Genomic DNA, 20,288 nt, shown 5'->3' with positions numbered 1-20,288 from the left:
TTCCATTATGTCTCAAAGTTCCGTGCCGCATTTCGGACCCATTCTGTAGCTGTTACGTTTTCTAGCGTGTTTGTTTACATTTTGTGCTGCGATGCGTTTGTTGGATGTAAGTTGTTTACAAAGGTTTTAATTTCATTCTTTATTATATATATTTTTTTTGCTAGTGGCTTTACGTCGCACCGACACAGATAGGTCTTATGGCGACGATGTGACAGGAAAGGGCTAGGAGTGGGAAGGAAGCGGCCGTGGCCTTAATTAAGGTTCAACCCCAGCATTTGCCTGGTGTGAAAATGGGGAAACCACGGAAAACCATCTTTTGGACTGCCGACAGTGAGTTTCGAACCCACTATCTCCCGAATACTGGATACTGGCCACACTTAAGCGACTGCAGCTATCGAGCTCGGTTCCTTTATTATTATTATTATTATTATTATTATTATTATTATTATTATTATTATTATTATTATTATTATTATTATTATTTGTGTAATAAGCCAGAAGCGGTTACACTTTCAGTTGGTGGATATAGTATATTTAGATTTGTTTTGACAATACTGACATTCGCATCGACTCGAATGTAATGTTCGTATGCTTGATATGTATAAAATTTGTTTGTTTGGTATATCAATAGCACTGTCTGTCTGTCTGTCTGTCTGTCTGTCTGTCTGTCTGTCTGTCTGTCTGTCTGTCTGTCTATATCGGTCCCTTAATCCTGAGGATCGTGATCTCTGAAGATATTTCTTTGTGCCCGTTTCCATCCTTCACGGTCTTTGCTATATTGTACGAACGATGTCTTTGTTGCACGTTTTATGCCATCTGTCCAGCGTATAGGAGCTCGCCCACGCTCCCTCTTTCCAGGTACGTTTCCCAAGATTGTGTGCTTTTTAAGACTTCCTTCTCCACGGCGCATAATATAAAAAAAGAATTGGAGAATCCTCTGTTGACATTTTGCCGATAACCTGGCACTGATGTTCAGCTCCTTGAGGATGAATTCGTTGGTTCGAAATGCTGTCCAAGGAACGCGAAGCATTATTCTCCAGCACCACATCTCGAATGAGTTGATCTTATTCAAATCTGAAGCGCGTTAAGTCCACGTTTCAGCACCATAGAGGAAGATAGAGAATGCCAGTGTCTGTACTAGTTTTCTGTAGCTTTACAGAAATGGAGTGATCCTTCCAAATAAGAGATAAATGAGACATGATGTTCTTGGCCATGGCAATCTTTCTCCTGATCTCTATTTCACAGCTGTCGTTGCTAGTTATAGTTTTTAAGTCAGTAGCACTAGGTAAGATTATTTTATTCATTGTGCTGCTTTTATTACTGTTAACATATGTATTTTTTTTTCATTTTATTATTCATTATTTAAAAGTAGTCATTGCTCGGAAGAGTGTATTAGGTTAAGACTGGTTAAGTGTAGGAGAGGGAGTACATCTCTGACTTCGTCAGGGTAAATGAAACATCTTATCATACTTTAGCATGGCTTCATTCTTCCCTTCAACCTGTTTTCATCAGCAGAACTGAAGATGGTTTTCCCTGGCTTTCCATTTTCACTCCAGGCAAATGCTGGGGCTGTACCTTAATTAAGGCCGCGACCGGTACTTTGCCAGTCCTAGCTCTTTCCCATCCTTCCGTCGCCGAAAACTTTTGATGTGTCAGTGCGACGTTAAACCACTACTACAAAAAGAAAACAAAAAACATCATATCAGTTTTTAAGTCGTAGATTTTCAACAGTTACTTATGATATTTCCATGTTGTTAGCATTGGTATTGTTTAATATTGGACGATGAGTATTGAATTAAGTAATAACTGAATAAATACATGCTGGTCTCCTTTGTTCCAGGTGAGTGTGGCAGTTGACAACCGACGTGCCCTACATGGCACTGGGCCAGCTGTAATTACTTCGCAAATAGCATTCGTGACTTTAATCAAAGGCAAGTTAATTTTTATATAATTATTATTTTAATAAGAGATGCCGTGTGCTTTTGCCAACGCAGATTTATCGTTTTCGTTCCTATATTCTTTGCCGTTCCGATTAGAAGGTGCTCTATGGAGGTTGACTTCATTTATATTTCAGCAGATGTTTCTTTCTCCGCCTTAATGACAACTGGCCGGGCGACTTAATTGATTGAATAAAGACATAGTGAGGCAAGACTAATAAATAACTCCCCCCGAACTGTAGTAGCACATACTTACATTGGCTCCTTCATACGGATTCCTCTGTTTATTAAATCTCAGCTACTATATGGGACAGCCGTTGCTGAGTGGGTTTTAGTTTGGATTTCTATTTATACTGCCTACAAGACAGGATATTGCCTACAAGAAGGAAGATTAACAACGTAATTGCCAGCAAACCTTACCTATTATTTCCATTGCAGTTAAAACTATCCACTCAGAAATCACACATTGTCACACACTATTTCTGTCGTTTTCTCATTTCTGCTATGAAGATAAAATGTACATATCTAATCAAAAGTATCTGGACAGTTACTGGAAACTGATGATGATGATGATGATGATGATGATGATGAAGATTGTTGTTTAAATGGGCCTAACATCTAGGTCTTCGGCCCCTAATGGCATGTAATGAGACAATATGTAATGACAATTTAAAAGTCCAAAACTCATCCACTGTCCAGAATTCAAAACGTGATGATGATGAATGAATGGATGGATATGAATTTAAAATATACAGCAGATCCAGCTCACAATATTGAAAGTTAAAAATAATTCCAAATTTAATTCACTGACTAGAATTCAAAAAAAAAGAGACGAACAATGATTATGAACTTAAAACAATCAGTGGATTCAACCCGCAATGCCCCACCTTCCGAGAAACTATCTTGAAACAATGGCATATACTGACGAAAGGGCTGCCTCCAAAGCACAATCCTGATTCGATGATGCTTATTGTCTAAAGGGGTCCAACATCCAGGTCAGTGGCCCTCATAATGGTGCTTATTGCTAGGAAAGTAAGAATCATGGTATTTCTCATTTAGCGGTACTAATCATGAGTAACGTAGACACGGTGTTCCACACAGTGTGGTACTACTCACAGGTAATGTATTACGCACATGGCACGCATACCTATGGTGTTTCTCACATTACGGCGCCACTCATAGGCAACGCAAACCCATAGTGTTCCTCTCATAGGGGTACTAATCACAGGGACTGGTACTATCCCGTGGTGTTTCTCACATAATGGGTATAAATCGCAGGCAACGCCCAGACGCGTGGTGTTCCGCATATAGTGGTACAAATCTCAACAAATTGCTTTACGTCGCAATGACACCGACAGGTCTTATGGCGACGATGGTATACTCGTCACAGGCAACGTAAGCACGTGGAGTAATTCTTCCTGAAGAGTTGTGTTCACAGTATCTTGTTGGTATCTGGAGAGAAAACGGCGATTTAATTAATCTCAAGAGTATTCTCCTGGATTCAGATCAAAACTATAGGGTGACTGGTCCATTTCCGAAACTTAACGTGTCTACAAACCATCCCTACACATACCATACTTCAGTGAGTCAGTGGTATAGTGTCGGCTCCCGGATCCGAAATAGGCTGGTTAAAAACCTGACAGATGTAGTGTAATGTTTTAAGAGTAGAAAATAGTGTATTCGGCACGCTTCGCCGTACGATATCGACATGTAAAATATTTCTGGTGACACATTTCGTTTACCCGACAAAATGAGTTAAAATCCAGCCTTAGATCGCCTAATATTATTCCAGTGTATCTGTCATTAGGTAGAGTAAAACCGCACGTTGAAATTGAAATGCATAAAAGAGAAATTATTAGTACCAGTAGTTAGCGTGGGACTGGTTTTCAGCCGTACACAATACACAATTGATCAAAACGTCTTTATATTCTTCCGTACTTTCATTTCCATACAATATTAAGAATGCACCATCTCCATCTTTGAGAAATATACCCGACACTTAATGCCACCTCTTAAGTGTTTTTGTTTTTCACGTTGCATCGACGCAGATAGGTTTTATGGTAACGATGGGATAGGAAAAGGCTAGGAGTGGGAAGGAAGGAACGAGCCGTGGCCTTCGTTAAGGGGTCAGCTCTAGGATTTGCCTGGTGTGAAAGAGGGAAACCTCGGGAAACCATCTCCAGGGCGCCGACAGTGGGGTTCGAACCCACTATCTTGTGAGTTTTACTCGTAGCGCTATGCTGGTAAGTAATAATAATAATAATAATAATCATAATAATAATAATAATAATAATAATAATAATAATAATAATGTTATTGTTTTGGATATTCGTTGTTATTCTATTCAGTTAGAATTTCCTTGGGATTCAGAAAAACTGCCGTTGAAATCTCGTCATTCAGTCATCGTTGCCGCTTTCTTCAAAAGCTTGTCTTATGCTTTCTCGGAACACTTTTCGTATTCGCGTAAGATATGCTCTTGTTCATACAGCAGAGTCATGGGGGTTGCTAATCTAGAGCAGGGAAGGTAAGATTAAAGCCAGCCCGGAGCGTGATGGTGGTATAGCGGCGCTTAGCGGAAGCCAGTCAGCCCTACGCATCCCGCTCACTGCCGCAGGTGACAAGGGGAGAGAGCAGGGGTGACCAGTGCTTGTAAATACACAGCTGCCAGACCGGGTAAACAATACAGATCGTAATTTAAACATAGGTACACGAACTGCATACGGAATTCCAAAGCAACACCTTCAGGCTCTTTCCGAAGGACATCGAATAAATTTAATGCATGTTTTCCATCCCCGCTATATAGACTACTTTTGAGAAAGAGGAGGGTCCCAGCTAACAGCACAGCTGTGGTCCCTGTCATGAATATAAATTTCCACCTCCATGGTTTAGAAATTAACAACGGTTATAGGTAATTTAATGGTGCTGTTGGTGATGGCACCCCGGTGACTACTTTAGGTACACAGCTCATTCACCCTCTGCAGTTACTGTACGTTGAGGGTGATTGGAATGCAAAGAACAGCGTCATCGCATCACATCATTATGTGGGAGAGTGAGTCGAAATAAGATTAACCCTTAGCGGTTGAATAAGTGTAGTGTGTTACAGAACTCGACTCATATTTCTTTTTCTTTAAAAAATCTTTCTTCTTCAAGACTAAACAGTTTTTATAATTATTATACTAACCTCAAACTGAAATAAAATTGATCTCAAGATTTGCTAATGGGAACTTACATTTTTATCATAAATTTATTTACAGTATGACATAAATGCTGGAAATCAGAATTTGTAGTTAAGCGTCTCTTCCTCACTTTTACAATATATATAGCACGTCTCAAACCAAATACTCGATCAAGGCTTAGTTTCATTGAAGAGGTTTTTGGTGAAAAAGTGGGCTTCCCATCTGTCTGTTACTACACTGAGGAGAGTCCGTCGTAGTAGCTGGAGTGTGCGTCTTTGAGAACTAGGATGGAGGCATCAGAATAGCAGGAAAGCTTATCAACAGCCTGAGATATTCTGATGATACAATGATCCTAGCATCTAATGATATTCAACTCATAACCATTATGAATCGACTGAGTGAAATAAGTGCAGACTTTGGACTTAGGGTAAATGGTAAGACAACCACAGTAATGATAATGACCTGTTCAAACAATTTCTGTCGCTTGAAAAATGTTGGTGATTATGAAGTAGTGGAACACTGTTTCTGCCTTGGCTCCACTGTAGAAACTACCGTAAATATGAGAAATTGACGAAGGACTGCAATCGCTAGAACAGCCATAGTGAATCTAACATGCGGAAATATCGTCATATATCCAGATTACTAAAATTGAGACTAGTCAGCTCTCTCAGTTTTCCATTCGCCACATACGCTGCTGAGATATGGGCAGTAAACAAGAGTGTTCAACGAGGATTTGTTTCATTTGAAACGTGGTGCTGCAGAATGATGCTACGCATTTCTTGGACAACCCATTGTATTAATGGCTCTGTGCTGAAATAACCTCGGAATATCAGCCCGACTGTCCACTAGAACCCAGCAACAAGCACTGAAATTCTTCGGCCGCGTATCGAGAGCCAACTCGTTACGAAAACAAGATATTGTGGCCACTTTGTATGGCTCGCGCAAAAGGGGTCCCCTTCTGATGCGCTGTTTTACGACGATCGTGAATCATCGTTGGTTAAGTTTCCAACAAACGATCCACTCGGCTAACCAGAGAGAGATTTGGAGTACGTTGAGTCATGAAGTCACCACGTCCTTTCGAGGACGAAATAGAAAGTATTGACTCCAGTAGCTCTTTCATCTCATTACTCATTACACTGAAAACCCAGGAGTTTGTATAGTCCTGTGTAGAGGTTGACGGTAAGTCAGTACAGACCGACAGAGACCATAAAAATGATTAAGTAAATCAATTAATAAATTCTGTAGTTGCGCATGACAAGTAAAGATGCCATGTGACGTTCTTCATGTTAGTGTCTCGATAAGCAGAGTACACAAATCGTCAGTGAACGGATAGAAAACGTACAAGTGGTGACTACTGTCGAAAGTACTCCACGAGAATCGCAGGTAGGCCTAACAAAGGATTAAAAATATAATATTTACATTACGTCCCACTAACTAGGTTTTTACGGTTGTCGGAGACGCCGAGGTGCCGGAATTTAGTCCCGCAGGAGTTATCTTACCTGCCAGTAAATCTACCTGTACGAGGCTGACGTATTTGAGCACCTTCAAATACCACCGGACTGAGCCAAGATCGAACCTGCCCAGTTGGGATCAGAAGGCCAGCGCCTCAACCGTTTGAGCCACTCAGCGCGGCTTAAAAAATATTATACCTCGCTGTAAGTGGTAAATCATGGAAGGAAAGTGGGCCTGTAGATTTTTTGGCGGACCTCTAAATATTCTGTGCGTATTTACGGCCCTGTTTTAGATATTCTGACGGACGTTGCTGTATGTAGTAATGCGCATAATTGCTGTCAAAGTGTAGAACTTAGTGAACCCACAGTGGTTTGATGGACAGGTATGCCAACCAGGATGCAAATATGCATTCGACTTTAGTGATAATTGTCACGAACTATTCACTGCATGGGTCATGCAGAAATGCCTTTGAAGTCTGTCACTTGATGGTACGTTTCACAAACCCAATACATGACGCTATTCGTAGAACTTACTGCTGTAGCTTTTGTCGCAGGCTGTGTGACGCGAGGAGTAGCTTTCACGGGAGGATTTTTCTATTACAGAGTTGGAAAGTGAACATGACATAGTACAGTAGACGTACTTGTTTAAATTGACGTGTGAAGATGAAATGGCGTATGGCTTTTAGTGCCGGGAGTGCCCGAGGACAAGTTCGGGTCGCCGGGTGTAGGTCTTTTGATTTGACTCCCGTAGGCGACCTGCGCGTCGTGATAAGGATGAAATGATGATGTAGACGGCATACACCCAGCCCCAGTGTCAGCTGTATTAACCAGTTATGGTTAAAATTCCCGACCCTGCCGGGAATCGAACCCAGGACCCCTGTGATCAAAGGCCAGCACACTAACCATTTAACCATGGAGCCGGGCTAAATTGACGTGTATCGGAAGTAGGCCTACTTGAACGTGGGGAGGTGCAAATGCAGGTCATGGATATTTTACGTACCTGAAATATAGTAGGCCGACTGAAAGCCCGACATTTAACGGTCCAATCCACATGCATTCGAGATATGATGGGTTTGATCCCCAACATCTGCAACCTCGAAGATAGTTTTCTGTGGTTTGCCATGTTCACACCAGGCAAATGCAGCGAATATACCTTAATTAAGGTCACGGCTTCCTCCTTCCCAGTCCTACCCCTTTCCGAACTTAAAGCACTAGCAAAGAACGAAGAAGAGAAAATGGTCGTTTTGTTTAAAAAAAAGTTTCCATGTTACCTAAAGACCTTAATGTCTGTCTGTCTTTATATATGCGTGTATTTATGCATATAAGTAGGTATATTCAGTTATTTAGTTGGTATAAAATATTTACAGAAACTCACCTTATTCATTAGTCTAAATATGGACGTCAGAAGCAGCGTCGTCATATTTTGGGCATGCAGTTTCATCAGCTGGACGTCTCCCCTTTATCAGTCACCAACAGCGTACTTCTCTTTGCGGCGTAGATCTTATTTATTGTTCTGATATCTCTTTCACTGTATGCTTTAAAGATGGGAATTTTTTGAACAGTCTTGATAAAGGTATCAATTCGACTGTATTTTCGTTGGTTCCTATATTCTAGAAGCAGTTACGTCCAAAATGTGGAAACAGTTAATAATGGCTGCGAATACTCTCATCACCACATCGGATATGTAAAGTAGAAGTGGTAGGTCAGTTACTTATACAACTGAAGATGTTCGTTTTCATCCTGACATCTCTGTTCTGACTGGAACTGGTACTGAGGCTAGATACTGTGAACATATTTTCGTTTAAATTATCCTTAAGGCTTCTGAAAAGAAAAGTCCTGTTAGTTTTTATTTTAAAGGAAAAAATGCTCTTTTTCGAATGGCGTCGCGGTCCAACCAAACCAGTGGGTATATTTGTTTATTCGAGTGTCACGCAGGGAATACTTTTATGAAGCTCGGCATATATTTTAGATTGAAAGTAGCTGGGTTGAAATGGTTTTTGTTGATTAGCCTTATTTCGAAGCGTTTCAAACAAAAGTTACTTGAATTTTGAACATTTTATGTCATTTGAATACGGGCCATTTACATATTTTGTGTCCTGACGCTGTTTTTATAGAGTTAACCCCAAGGGAGATATTCACTAATTAAAATTTGTATTGTTAAGACCTTGAAAGGTGAGATTTGCTGATATGGAAATACTTTAAGTTGCCATGGTGGGATAATGGTGATTATTGTTTTAAGGGCGGTACAACTAGACAATCAAGTCCGCCGGCCGGAGTGGCTCAGATTGTAGAATGATGACCTTCTGAACCGACGATGGAGGATTCGATCCCAGCTCAATGCAGTTGGTAATCTTTGTGTTGATAGATTTACCAGCACGTGAAAGAATTTCCGAAGGACACCCTTTTGGACACCTCAGCATCACCGAAAACCGTAGAAGTAGTAAAATTAGTAGGACATAAATCTATTATTATTGTTACCGTGGTTTGGTGGATCAGCAGAGGTGAAAGAAGGTGCCGGGGTGAATAGGTCTAACTACCAAATCAAAGTTAATTTAGAACTTTAACAAAGGTTATATTTTCTGAGTTTTAACAATTAATAACAACAAAAATCTAACAACTTTTGACTAGGTGAAGAAACAAGACTAGGGAGTATTCAAGATTTCAGAATTTTAACACTTTTGGGCTACAAGCCCCTAGTTTTACAAGTTTGAGCTCCTAGCTCAGCATTACCAAACAATGATTTGTTCAAAGGGCAGAAATCCCCTAAGACATGGAGCACCAGCTCCGTAATTTACAATGTCAAGCCTCCTAGGGGCACTTTTACAATACTAGAAAAGAGCTGACACGCTCTCAGTTTTTCAAGCCTCTTCAAGGCGATAGTAGACTTTACAATTACTTGCCATTAAGGCACCGCTTACAGAATGAAACGGGGGTATCTTGTACCCAACCTACTGGGCCTTAGCAGAAAAAGAACAGGTTAAGTAAATGGTCCGATATACCAAAAGGAATGGAGGCGTGTATTTGCGCTCCTACACATGTATTCTTAAAACCGAAAAATGCACTAGGTCGATGACACAGGGGCTATTCCCATACTATGGAGGTGACCCGAATAAGAAAGAAATTTAAAACATTAAGGAAGAGAACCAGTTACCAAAACGTAGTCACCTCAAACCAAAATGAAGGGGAGCTCAAGAGGATTAATCACTCTATCCCCGAATTACACTTACAGATTTTATGAAGTTTTTACATCAAACGGCAGAAAATTACCTGTTGGAAAGATAGGTTACATTGTAAAGGTTTCGGACCTTTCCCGCGGGTTAAACTGCTGAGCTAGCAAGAAATAAAGATGTTAAACGGCCATTACCTTACTGAAGACCTGCTGCGTGATGAAATAGGCGCCATCCGCCTCCTGCTTCACATCCACACACTTAGATAGACGTTGATCAAATGGCCAAGAGACGTGAAAATCAGCAGTTTATAAACCCTCGGGGAAAGTTCGAGACCTTTCATGAGTAAAACAGCCACACCCACTCAGTTTTATTGGGCAGCTGACAGTTACACACCAAATCGAAGAAGAAGCCTGTGATTGGTAGGAAATTAGTTACAGAAATTCTTGATTGGTTAAATTCAAAACAGGCGGAAAGGATAAATATTGCCAACCCAAAAATGAATGAATGAAATTTAGTAAAGGAAAAACTTATGAGAACAAAATTACTTCTGAAATATTCTTTCACTTCGCACCAGTGTGCATGATCATAGTTTTTGTAGTGACCTCTATGAGAGAATGTCCAAACTTCTTGATGAATGGAAAACAAGTAGAATTTCACACAATTCAGGAAACTTCACCATAAGTAAAATTACAGTAGCGACATATTCTGAGTTAATTTGCAAGTGGGTCCAGTTTTAAGTTCAGAGTTTCTCCTGTAGAGGAGGTTATATTGGCGCAAGATTTAAAAGAGCAGCGTAGGGGTGTACCTCCCGGTACAATTACTATTATTATTATTATTATTATTATTATTATTATTATTATTATTATTATTAAATTTACTGCATGAGGATAATGGTGATTTTTTTTTTTTGCTTTACGTCGCAACGACACAAATAGGTCTTACGGCGACGATGGCATAGGAAAGGGCTAAAGCTGGGAAGGAAGCGGCCGTGGTCTTAATTAAAGTACAGCCCCAGCATTTGCCTGGGTGAAAATGGTAAACCACGGAAAACCATCTTCAGGGCTGCCGACAGTGGGGTTCGAACCCACTATTTCCCGGATGCAAGCTCACAGCTGTGCGCCCCTAACCGCACGGCTAACTCTCCCGGTGGTGATTGTCTTAGTAAGGTGCATAACCTTATGCTCATCTACCCCTCTTAATCAACAAGATAAGATGACTTCCGAAATGAGAGGAATACAAAGAATTAGACAAAGAATGAGAGGAAATTAAATGATAACGTAGCGGTGGGGGTGGTGGACGTCCTAGACATCCGATGCCCTAATATCACCTAACCCTCAAACCCCAATGGCGCAACAGACCCGAAGGGCCTTGGCGTACCAAGCGACCGCTGTTGGGCCCGAAGGCCTGCAGATTACGAGTCGCGTGGTGAGCACGAGGAATCCTCTCAGCCGCTTGGCTTTCTAGACCGGGGCCGCTATCTCATTGTCAGATGGCTCTTCAGTTGTAATCATGTAGGCTGAGTGGGCCTCGAACCAGCCCTCAGTTCCAGGTAAAAATCCCTGATCTGGCCGGGAATCGAACCCGGGGCCGCCGGGTAAGAGGCACGCACGCTACCCCTACACCGTAGGGCCCGCACGTAATTAATAGTATATAATTTATTATTACCTGTAAATCTTATGTATAAATCCAGTGTAATGTTGTGCAACAGGCTGTAATAGTCCAGAACAACGCATCTTGCCACTGGAATTGTGTAGAAAATTCCTTTCATTGTAAATAGGCAATTTGAGAGACTCGAAATTACGAGAAAACATGTTGTGCCATATTCTTCTAGAAGCCTGGCCAGGCAGTGTATATAAATAGGCAGTTTTTGGAGTTGAGTTGAGTTGTTTTAATGAGATTTGTAGTGGAAGTCGTTAGCCGAGTGTTTGGAGTCAAGTATGTAAACTTTGTTGGGTTGGTAATTGGTTGATATGCAGATGTTGCAGTCTTCTTTTCCTTCTTCGTAGCAGTGTTTCGTTCAGGAGGGGAGTTATTAGTGTGTGTATATATAATTTGTAAATAAAAATGTATACAATTGACAGCATTTCGTGCGTGCGTCTTTGTAATTACAACAAGCTCTAGTACAAGTTTGACACGTTTTATTATATTATTACCAGTTTTGTAGCCCATCGGGTGGCCCTGATCGTGGCGTCAAGTCTCTATGGTCTGCCATTATGGTTAACCGGTTCGATTACGTTGGTCGAAAATGAATTTTCACCATCAGAAAGTTGGCCGACAGGGTAGAGAAGTGGTGGTATACAATATACGTATAATCACTACATTGCATGCCAAAAAGCCTGGGTTCAGTTCCAAAACTCTCCGCATTGTTCATGTGGAATGAGGGCGCATGGCGCTGTCGATGTTCATTCGTCCGTCGGATGGAGATGTTTAGCCTTGAGCAGACTCCTTGGTGTTATTCGTGATGTGGTGGCCATATGCCGACACCCGGTTCCACCCTCTCCCTACCTCATCAGGATACCAGAACACACACACATACACACACACACACACACACACACACACACACACACACACAGAGGTCGCTATGGGCGTCAACGAGAAAGACCTGCTCCAGGTCCACAAATAAAAAATCGGAAGGTGCCCAGATACGTCAGCCTCATATCGGTAGATTTACTAGCACGCAGAACAACTCCTGCGGGACTAAATTCCGGCACCTCGGCGTCTCCCAAAACCGTAAAAGTAGTTAGTGGGACGTAAAGCAAATAACACATTATTATTATTATTATTATTATTATTATTATTATTATTATTATTATCATCATTATAAAAATCAGTTCGGTACTAGATTATACGTAAAAATTTCGGGAGTTTTAATTAAAAGTTCGATAGTTTCTCGAGCACTGAATGTTATAATATAACTAAATTAAAGAAAGCAATAGTCATTTGAAGTTATTATGAGAAAAATATACAATTTCACTCTATCGTTAAAAAAATATATTTTTCTCTTTTGCCTCTACTTGCACCATATGTGAGGAACCTGCGTGGATTTTTGTAAATGACGGAAGTGTAAATTGTTGAATGTGACACTTCAAGGACGACACAAACACCCAGTCCCCAGGCCAGGGATCTTAATCATTTACAATGAAAAGCCCCTGACCCGGCCGGGAATCGAACCCGGTGCCGCCGGGTGAAAGGCGGACGCGTTGCCCCCTACACCGCAGGGCCGGACTCACTCACCCGTACTCTCTGGCCACTCTATGCTCCTCCACCGTCTCCTCCTCCTCCTCCTCCTCCTCCTCCTCCTCCTCCTCCTCCTCCTCCTCCCCAATCTTCCTGTGATTATAGTTTTTCATCAGGCGTAGAAATTGTGTGCTGATTTTGAACTTGTAGCAGGATGCAGATTTTGTATTGTATACGGGGGTCGGGGATTTCCCTTCGAATGATGCTTTTATGTTCAATAACAGGGGGGAGATTACGTAATTCGAGCCAAAATAAATGCGGAGAAGTACCTAACGAGTGGTGTTATCGATAAAACGCCAGGCACTAGACGAGGAGAGTTTTTCTGCACAAATACATGGATATATTATGCACCATTAATCATTATTATTCACTTTTCTTGAATTTGGGTTAGAAGAAGTTTAGGGAGATATTTTCTTGTTTTTTCGGGTTTTCTGGTGTGTTACAAAAAATCGGGAAATCTCCTGAAATTTCCGGAGACCTGGCAACACTGCAGGCCTCTCCGGTGACCACACGATCGATCAATCAATCAATCAATCAATCAGTCTCGAGTTTTGTACAAAAAATCGCGAGAATAATTATCTCATTTTACCTGTGACTACAAACCCTGATGTTGAACAATAGCTGTGAGGAATGCAAACGGTGAGAACGTATTATAAATGAGCGACCGGCCATAGTTCCCAGGTTAGCTGGTGTTGGCGGCCGTTCAATTATTTCAGCTATTTAATTCACTCCATTTTTAATCTGATTTGTAAAGTTGTGAGGCTAAAAACCATTCGTATCGTGGCGGCCAGTATCTAAATCTGCTTTCGTCGCGTCACATCCGCTTCCGTTCAACCAGAACGTCAACATGAATGAAATATTACGTGGACCGGATTTTTTTTTTTTAAATCTCTGGAAGTATGTAATTGATAACATGTAGGCAACGGAACAGGAAATTATACCAATGATACTCAGCTTGCTGATAAATGGCAGCAGATTAGACTGTGTATTGTTTCTCACTATGGCCTAGATCAGGGTTTCCCAAACTTTTTGTCTGAGACCTTGGTTGACCAAGGGCCCCTATCCACAGAATGAATAAAAGGGAGTACCCACACCTTTGAACATAGAAAGTGAGGTGTATTTAACTTTTCCCCCCGCTGCAATGCAAATCAATACTAAAAGGAAACGTAGTATGACAAACTCATTATTCCTTAATGATATGCCTACATGTTTAGAAATCATATAAACGTATGCCATTATATATAATTAATTATTCAAAATGGCGGTGTATTATGGCCACTATTTTTCCGTTTTCCTGATAATTTCCAAACACATTAATCTTTTTCTATTATTATTTTTCATTATGATTATTAATGTTGCAGCTACAACATGTACTAGAACCAGTGAAGTCCATCAAGTAAGAAAATTTTTTCATGAAGTTATTTTCAAGCAGCCAATATTTAAATTAATTTTCATTTGATAATACTTTTTTGAAACTTAACCAATGAAGCTAGGTTAATAATTCATATCTTCTTCTCTATAAAATATACATGCATGCAAAATTTCATCTGAATATCTTCAAAAATGTCAAGAGTTATCAGGAAAACGGTTCTGAAAAACAAAATTTACGGGAAATGTGCAACTAACGTGCCGATAAGGGGTTTGCTTGAGTGACAGGGCTTCACGTCTTCGGTCATAATTCCGAATGTATTGGAGATATTAACGCTGTTATAAAGAGAAAAGTTCTATTTTAAATGAAAAATAAATTGAAAATATAATTTTTGTTCGGTCAAATGTATTGGTCCCCCTTTAGCCAAAAAACAGAATTTTGTAATGCTAACACATTTGATTTTATTCGTGTAGTTTATGACTAATAATTCCTTTCCTTTAAATTTAACTTCATTTACATAAACGTGCTTTCTAAATGCATAAAAGTTATAAAACAATGTGACACTTGGATACTAATTACAAGTCTGGTTCTGGAAACTTTCGTGAGCAAATTGGTGCAATTGTTCAATCAGTGGAACGAACGGTGCTGTTTTCCACAGACCAAGCGTTTTACAAGCGCAGTCAGTGGAACTGAAGATAAGCTTCTACATTAGCTCTGTTTCTGTACTTCTTTTTCATTAGTGTGACTGCAGAAAATGTTCACTCACACGGTTATGTTGTCATGAAAGACGTTAAACGCAGTACTTTCTTCCTGCAAATTGCAGGGTATAGAGGATGTCATGAATCGAAAAGTGCATCAGAGACTCTCCAATGGTCTGTGGTTGCTCATGTTTTGCAGTTAATAGGGAAACCTGATATGATGCTAAAACTAATTTTTTCTCGTCTGTCGTAACACTGTCCGTGAGTACGTTAAGTAAGTTTATTGTGATGGTAGTCGATTGTATTTGCTTTACGTCGCACCGACACAGATAGATCTTATGGCGACGACGGGATAGGAAAGGCTTAGGAATGGGAAGGAAGCGGCCGTGGCTTTAATTAAGGTACAACCCCAGCATTTGCCTGGTGTGAAAATGGGAAACCACGGTAAATAATCTTCAGGGCTGCCGGCAGTGGGGTTCGAACCCACTATCTCCCGGATGCAAGCTCACAGGTGCGCGCTCCTAACCACACGGCCAACTCGCCTCATGGAGATGTTTTAAATTCGACGGTTTCATACATTCGTCAGATAAAACATCGCCATTATTTATTTATTTATTTATTTATTTATTTACCACAAATCATACAGATTTTATGGATGGTCTAGTGAAAAAGGGCAAGCTCCATTTACATTAGTTGCTTCACAAAACTATTAAGCTAATATTTATAATAATTACATTATTCACATATTTATATCACCACAGTAAATCTCAGTAGAGGTATTTATCGTCATATTTACGACGTTTTTGCACTTGTTGAACAGTGTTCCGGCTGGCGGATCAGGTTTCCAAAACACATACAGTTGCATTATTGTTCGATTGAGAGCACACTGACTATTCATATGTTCATTTTTGCTCTGTAAGTAATTACAGAGGAAAGCAATGGCAAACTACCTCACTCCTCATCTTGCCTAATACGCCTCATTTGGGCTCTGCCATTGGTTTTTGCTGTTTTCCTATAACTGCATAGCCTTTGGTGGTGCTATTTGAGGATCCAACCAGCCTCTGGGCTGATGACCTAACAGACAGACAAGTAGTTACAAAGTACATTACTATGGCGGCCCCCTTGGATTATCGTCGCCCCCCCCCCCTTTCCCCTCCCTGGGGTGCGCGGAGCACAGTTTGGGAATGGCTGCCCTAGATGGCTAAAACTCGTGTAGTTCTGTAATCATGGCCACGCTCTTTAAAGTTTGTGTGATCATTCTTATTTCTATCCAAGGGTATGTTAAATCGACAGCCTTGCATCACCCTGAGCCGTAATTCTTAATTTTCATGTGTAGTCTACTTTCTTATCGACCGCCTCCGTAGCGTAACGGTTAGCACTATTAGCCGTCCTTGGAGGCCTGGGTTTGATTCTCGGTACTGCCAGATATTTAAGAATGCCTGTAAGGCTGGTATGTGGATGAAATCCCACAATGCAGCTCGCCTCCATTGGGGATGTGCCTGAAAAGAGCTGCACCCCCTCGGGATGAGGACACGAGTTTACGTTCTTATCGTGTCAAACGTTGTCAGCATCTCATCATTTAACTTTTTGTTCTTAAGTGTTAACGTAACTCAGATAGGTTTTCTGCGACGGTAAGATTCAAAAGTTAGCTGATGTCGACTCACCCTTAAACTCGAATGTTGATTCTACGGAATTGTTTAAAACTCCTCAAACTAAAATGAATAATGGCGTGTGGCCTCCGAGGAGGCCTGGTGCAGGTCTTCCAAGGTGACGCCGTATAGGCGATCCGCTTGTCTATGGGGATGGGACCCTATCTCTGATGAATTCTAATGATAAACACCACACACACAGAGAGAGAGAGAGAGAGAGAGAGAGAGAGACGGAGATCCATCGGAATTAACCACTGATGGTTAAAATCCCGCCTCGGCCGGGAATCGAACCCGGAACACTTTGGACCAAAGGCCAGCACGCTAACCATTTAGCCATGGAGCTGGACTTCCCAGACTTATTGAATACGTTCAGTAACTCGCCCAAACTGTTCCTATTTGTTAAAGAAATAACGAAATAAATGTAAAAGCGTTCAACGTCGCTGGTTTATTATGTGGATGTCCGGCTTCATGGCTAAATGGTTACCGTGGTGGCCTTTGGTCACAGGGGTCCCGGGTTCGATTCCCGGCAGGGTCGGTAATTTTAACCTTCATTGGGTAATTTCGCTGGCACAGGGGCTGGGTACATGCGTTGCCTCCATCATCATTTCATCCTCATCACGACGCGCAGGTCGCCTACGGGAGTCAAATCGAAAGATCTGTGTCTGGCGAGCCGAACATGTCCTCAGACACTCCCAGCACTAAAAGCTATACGCATTTCATTTTTTAAATGTCGATTGATGTTAATATTGCCTTATCAACTCACGCGCTGTGGAGGTAGATAAGCGCATTGCAAGAGATAAGGGTTTAATTTAGTTTATACATTAAACAATAGGAACGTCTTAAACATAGACGAGAGATACGAGCTCTAAAGAAAATGGAGATGAGAGAATTACTTACTACACGTACACTTTTAGATCGTAAACAACATTTGAAACACAAAAAGTGACGTAGGAAATAAGAGTGTCACTGGAATTGTTATTTGCGCAGCAGCCACGGGAAGTGATCTTTTACATTACGAGTGAGATGTTTACGGGACGCAATTTCGAAAGGAGTGACGTAAACTTAGCACCTTAGTGGATGTTGTGTACAATATTTCATTTCATACCATGCTGAATTTACTTATGTTGAATTAAATGAATTTCAGTATAAGGCTATGAAATCACTAGGCATTCTCACCCGCTTCAGAGAAATTTCTGATCCCACTGCTCTTCGTCATTTCTTCCTCACGATCATTCAACATCTCTTGCACTAAGGCTTTTAAATTACAAGGGATTCTCTACCGCTTCACAGAAATTTCTGATCACACTGCTGTTTGTCATTTCTCCCTCACTATCATTCAACATCTCTTGAAGTAAGGCTATTAAATTACTAGGCATTCTCAACCGCTTCACAGAAATTTCTGATCCCTTTGCTCTTCGTCACTTCTTCCTCACGATCATCCAACCTTTCTTGAACTAAGGCTATTAAATTACTAGGCATTCTCAACCGCTTCACAGAAATTTCTGATCCCTTTGCTCTTCGTCACTTCTTCCTCACGATCATCCAACCTTTCTTGAACTAAGGCTATTAAATTACTAGGCATTCTCAACCGCTTCGCAGAAATTTCTGATCCCACTGCTGTTTGTCACTTCTTCCTTACTATCATTCAACATCTCTTGAAGTAAGGCTATTAAATTACTAGCGATTTTCTACCGCTTCACAGAAATTTCTGATCCCACTGCTCTTCGTCATTTCTTCGTCACGATCATTCAACCTCTCTTGAACTACTGCTCTTCGATTTGGACAACAGCTTCCCCTCTCCAGTATTAACTAGTTAGACAGAGCAGTGTCCTTCTTCGCTGCAATTGTAAGTGAAACGCCAAGATCGGAAATCTGTCTACGCAGCAGGTATTACAGGCAATACATGTTTCACCGCTACACACCAGGCGACAGGCAGCTGACCTGAGTTTCCTCCACGGAATCTTAAATGGACATTACCGCTCGGAACATCTTGTCTCGCTCTTCTCTGTTCGCATTCTTTCCCGCTCCACGATATCCAAAGACCTTCTCCACATTCCCCACACTCAGCACTCGGTACTTCAACGATCTTTTTCTAATCCGCCTCGCAACTCTCTCTAACAATATTAATAAGAGAGAAGAGTTTGATATAGCATCAAGTATATTCCGGAGGGGTGTAAATAATATCTTAAGAATAAGTTGATGTGAAGTGGATATACCGTCATTGTGACCTACGACAACTTGGCTTTGAACATTCTCATGGTTTTCGATTTGGACAGTTATTAGTAGGCTGTGTACCTGATTTATCTTGTTTTGTTTGTTTCATTTTATCATGGAAGTTTAGATTTGTTAATTAGTCTGTTGGCAGTACAAGTGAAATTTGCTAGGTGTAGCTGTATCTTGTGCTTCGTGAATGAATGAATGAATAAATAAATAAACCAAACCAAAACCAAACCCCATGGCGCAACAGCCCCGGAGGGCCTTGGCCTACCAAGCGACCGCTGTTCAGCCCGAAGGCCTGCAGATTACGAGGTGTCGTGTGTTCAGCACGGCGAATCTCACGCCGTTATTCTTGGCTTTCTAGACCGGAGCCGCCAGATAACTCCTCTGTTGTCGTCACGTAGGCTGAGTGGACCTCGAACCTGCCCTCAGACCCGGGTAAAAATCCCTGACCTGGCCGGGAATCGAACCCGGGGCCTCCGGGTAAGATTCAGGCACGCTACCCCTACACCGCATGACCGGCGAATAAGTAAATACGGAAATAAAATAAAGAATTTTGATTCATCTCGGCGCAAATCATCCATATTTGATCCATTCATTGACGTTTTCTCGTTTTGCTGTTCATGTCTTGCTATGAAAGGTATTCGGGGTGTGTAACGTGGGGTTATGTTATAGTGAAACAAAAATTAATGTTATTTGAAGCAGCGTACAGTCCACTAAGCTACTAGAGTCGTAAACAAGGCCCTCTGGTCTTGGATTAATACGAACTTTATGATATACTGTATTATATGCGATATTTATCTGTCGGAAATGGACTAACCCTTACAGTAGTCAGTATGGCAATGGCGGCACACGTCTTGAGCTGGGAGTACAGAGCCGCCATTTTTTGTGTGGATGAGTATGGAACCACGATGCTGCAATTAGGTGTTCCGTGGTGTTACTTGATTCATGATCTCTCTGGCTATCCGTGTTTACGTTACAGTGAAGCGAAGTTCAACCTGTCAGAGACGGTTTGTAATAAAAGAGTTCGAAAAGTAATTACAGTACGGTAAAGTGTCATTTTCCGTAGCCTACTCTTTTGAGTGCGGAAAGAAGGCTGTTTGTCATACTATGAAGTAAAATAAATGTCAGTTGACTGCAGAGTATGAGTGATCAGAATTTGAATTTGGTTTTATCGGGGTCACGGCCGCAAAATACCTACCACCCCTGTGGATGGAGGACGCAGACGATGAATACACCCACGGTATCCCCTGCCTGTCGTAAGAAGCGTATAAAAGGGACAGCCAAGGGATGCTTGAATTAGTTCCATGAAACTACTTTTAATTGGTTGCAGCAGAAAGTGGTTCACTGTCGGTTTACAGTACCTGTGTTTAGTACCACT

Source organism: Anabrus simplex, chromosome 1 (genome assembly GCF_040414725.1).
Source record: "Anabrus simplex isolate iqAnaSimp1 chromosome 1, ASM4041472v1, whole genome shotgun sequence".
NCBI classification, from domain to species: domain Eukaryota; kingdom Metazoa; phylum Arthropoda; class Insecta; order Orthoptera; family Tettigoniidae; genus Anabrus; species Anabrus simplex.
Note: the sequence above shows the minus strand (reverse complement) of the source record.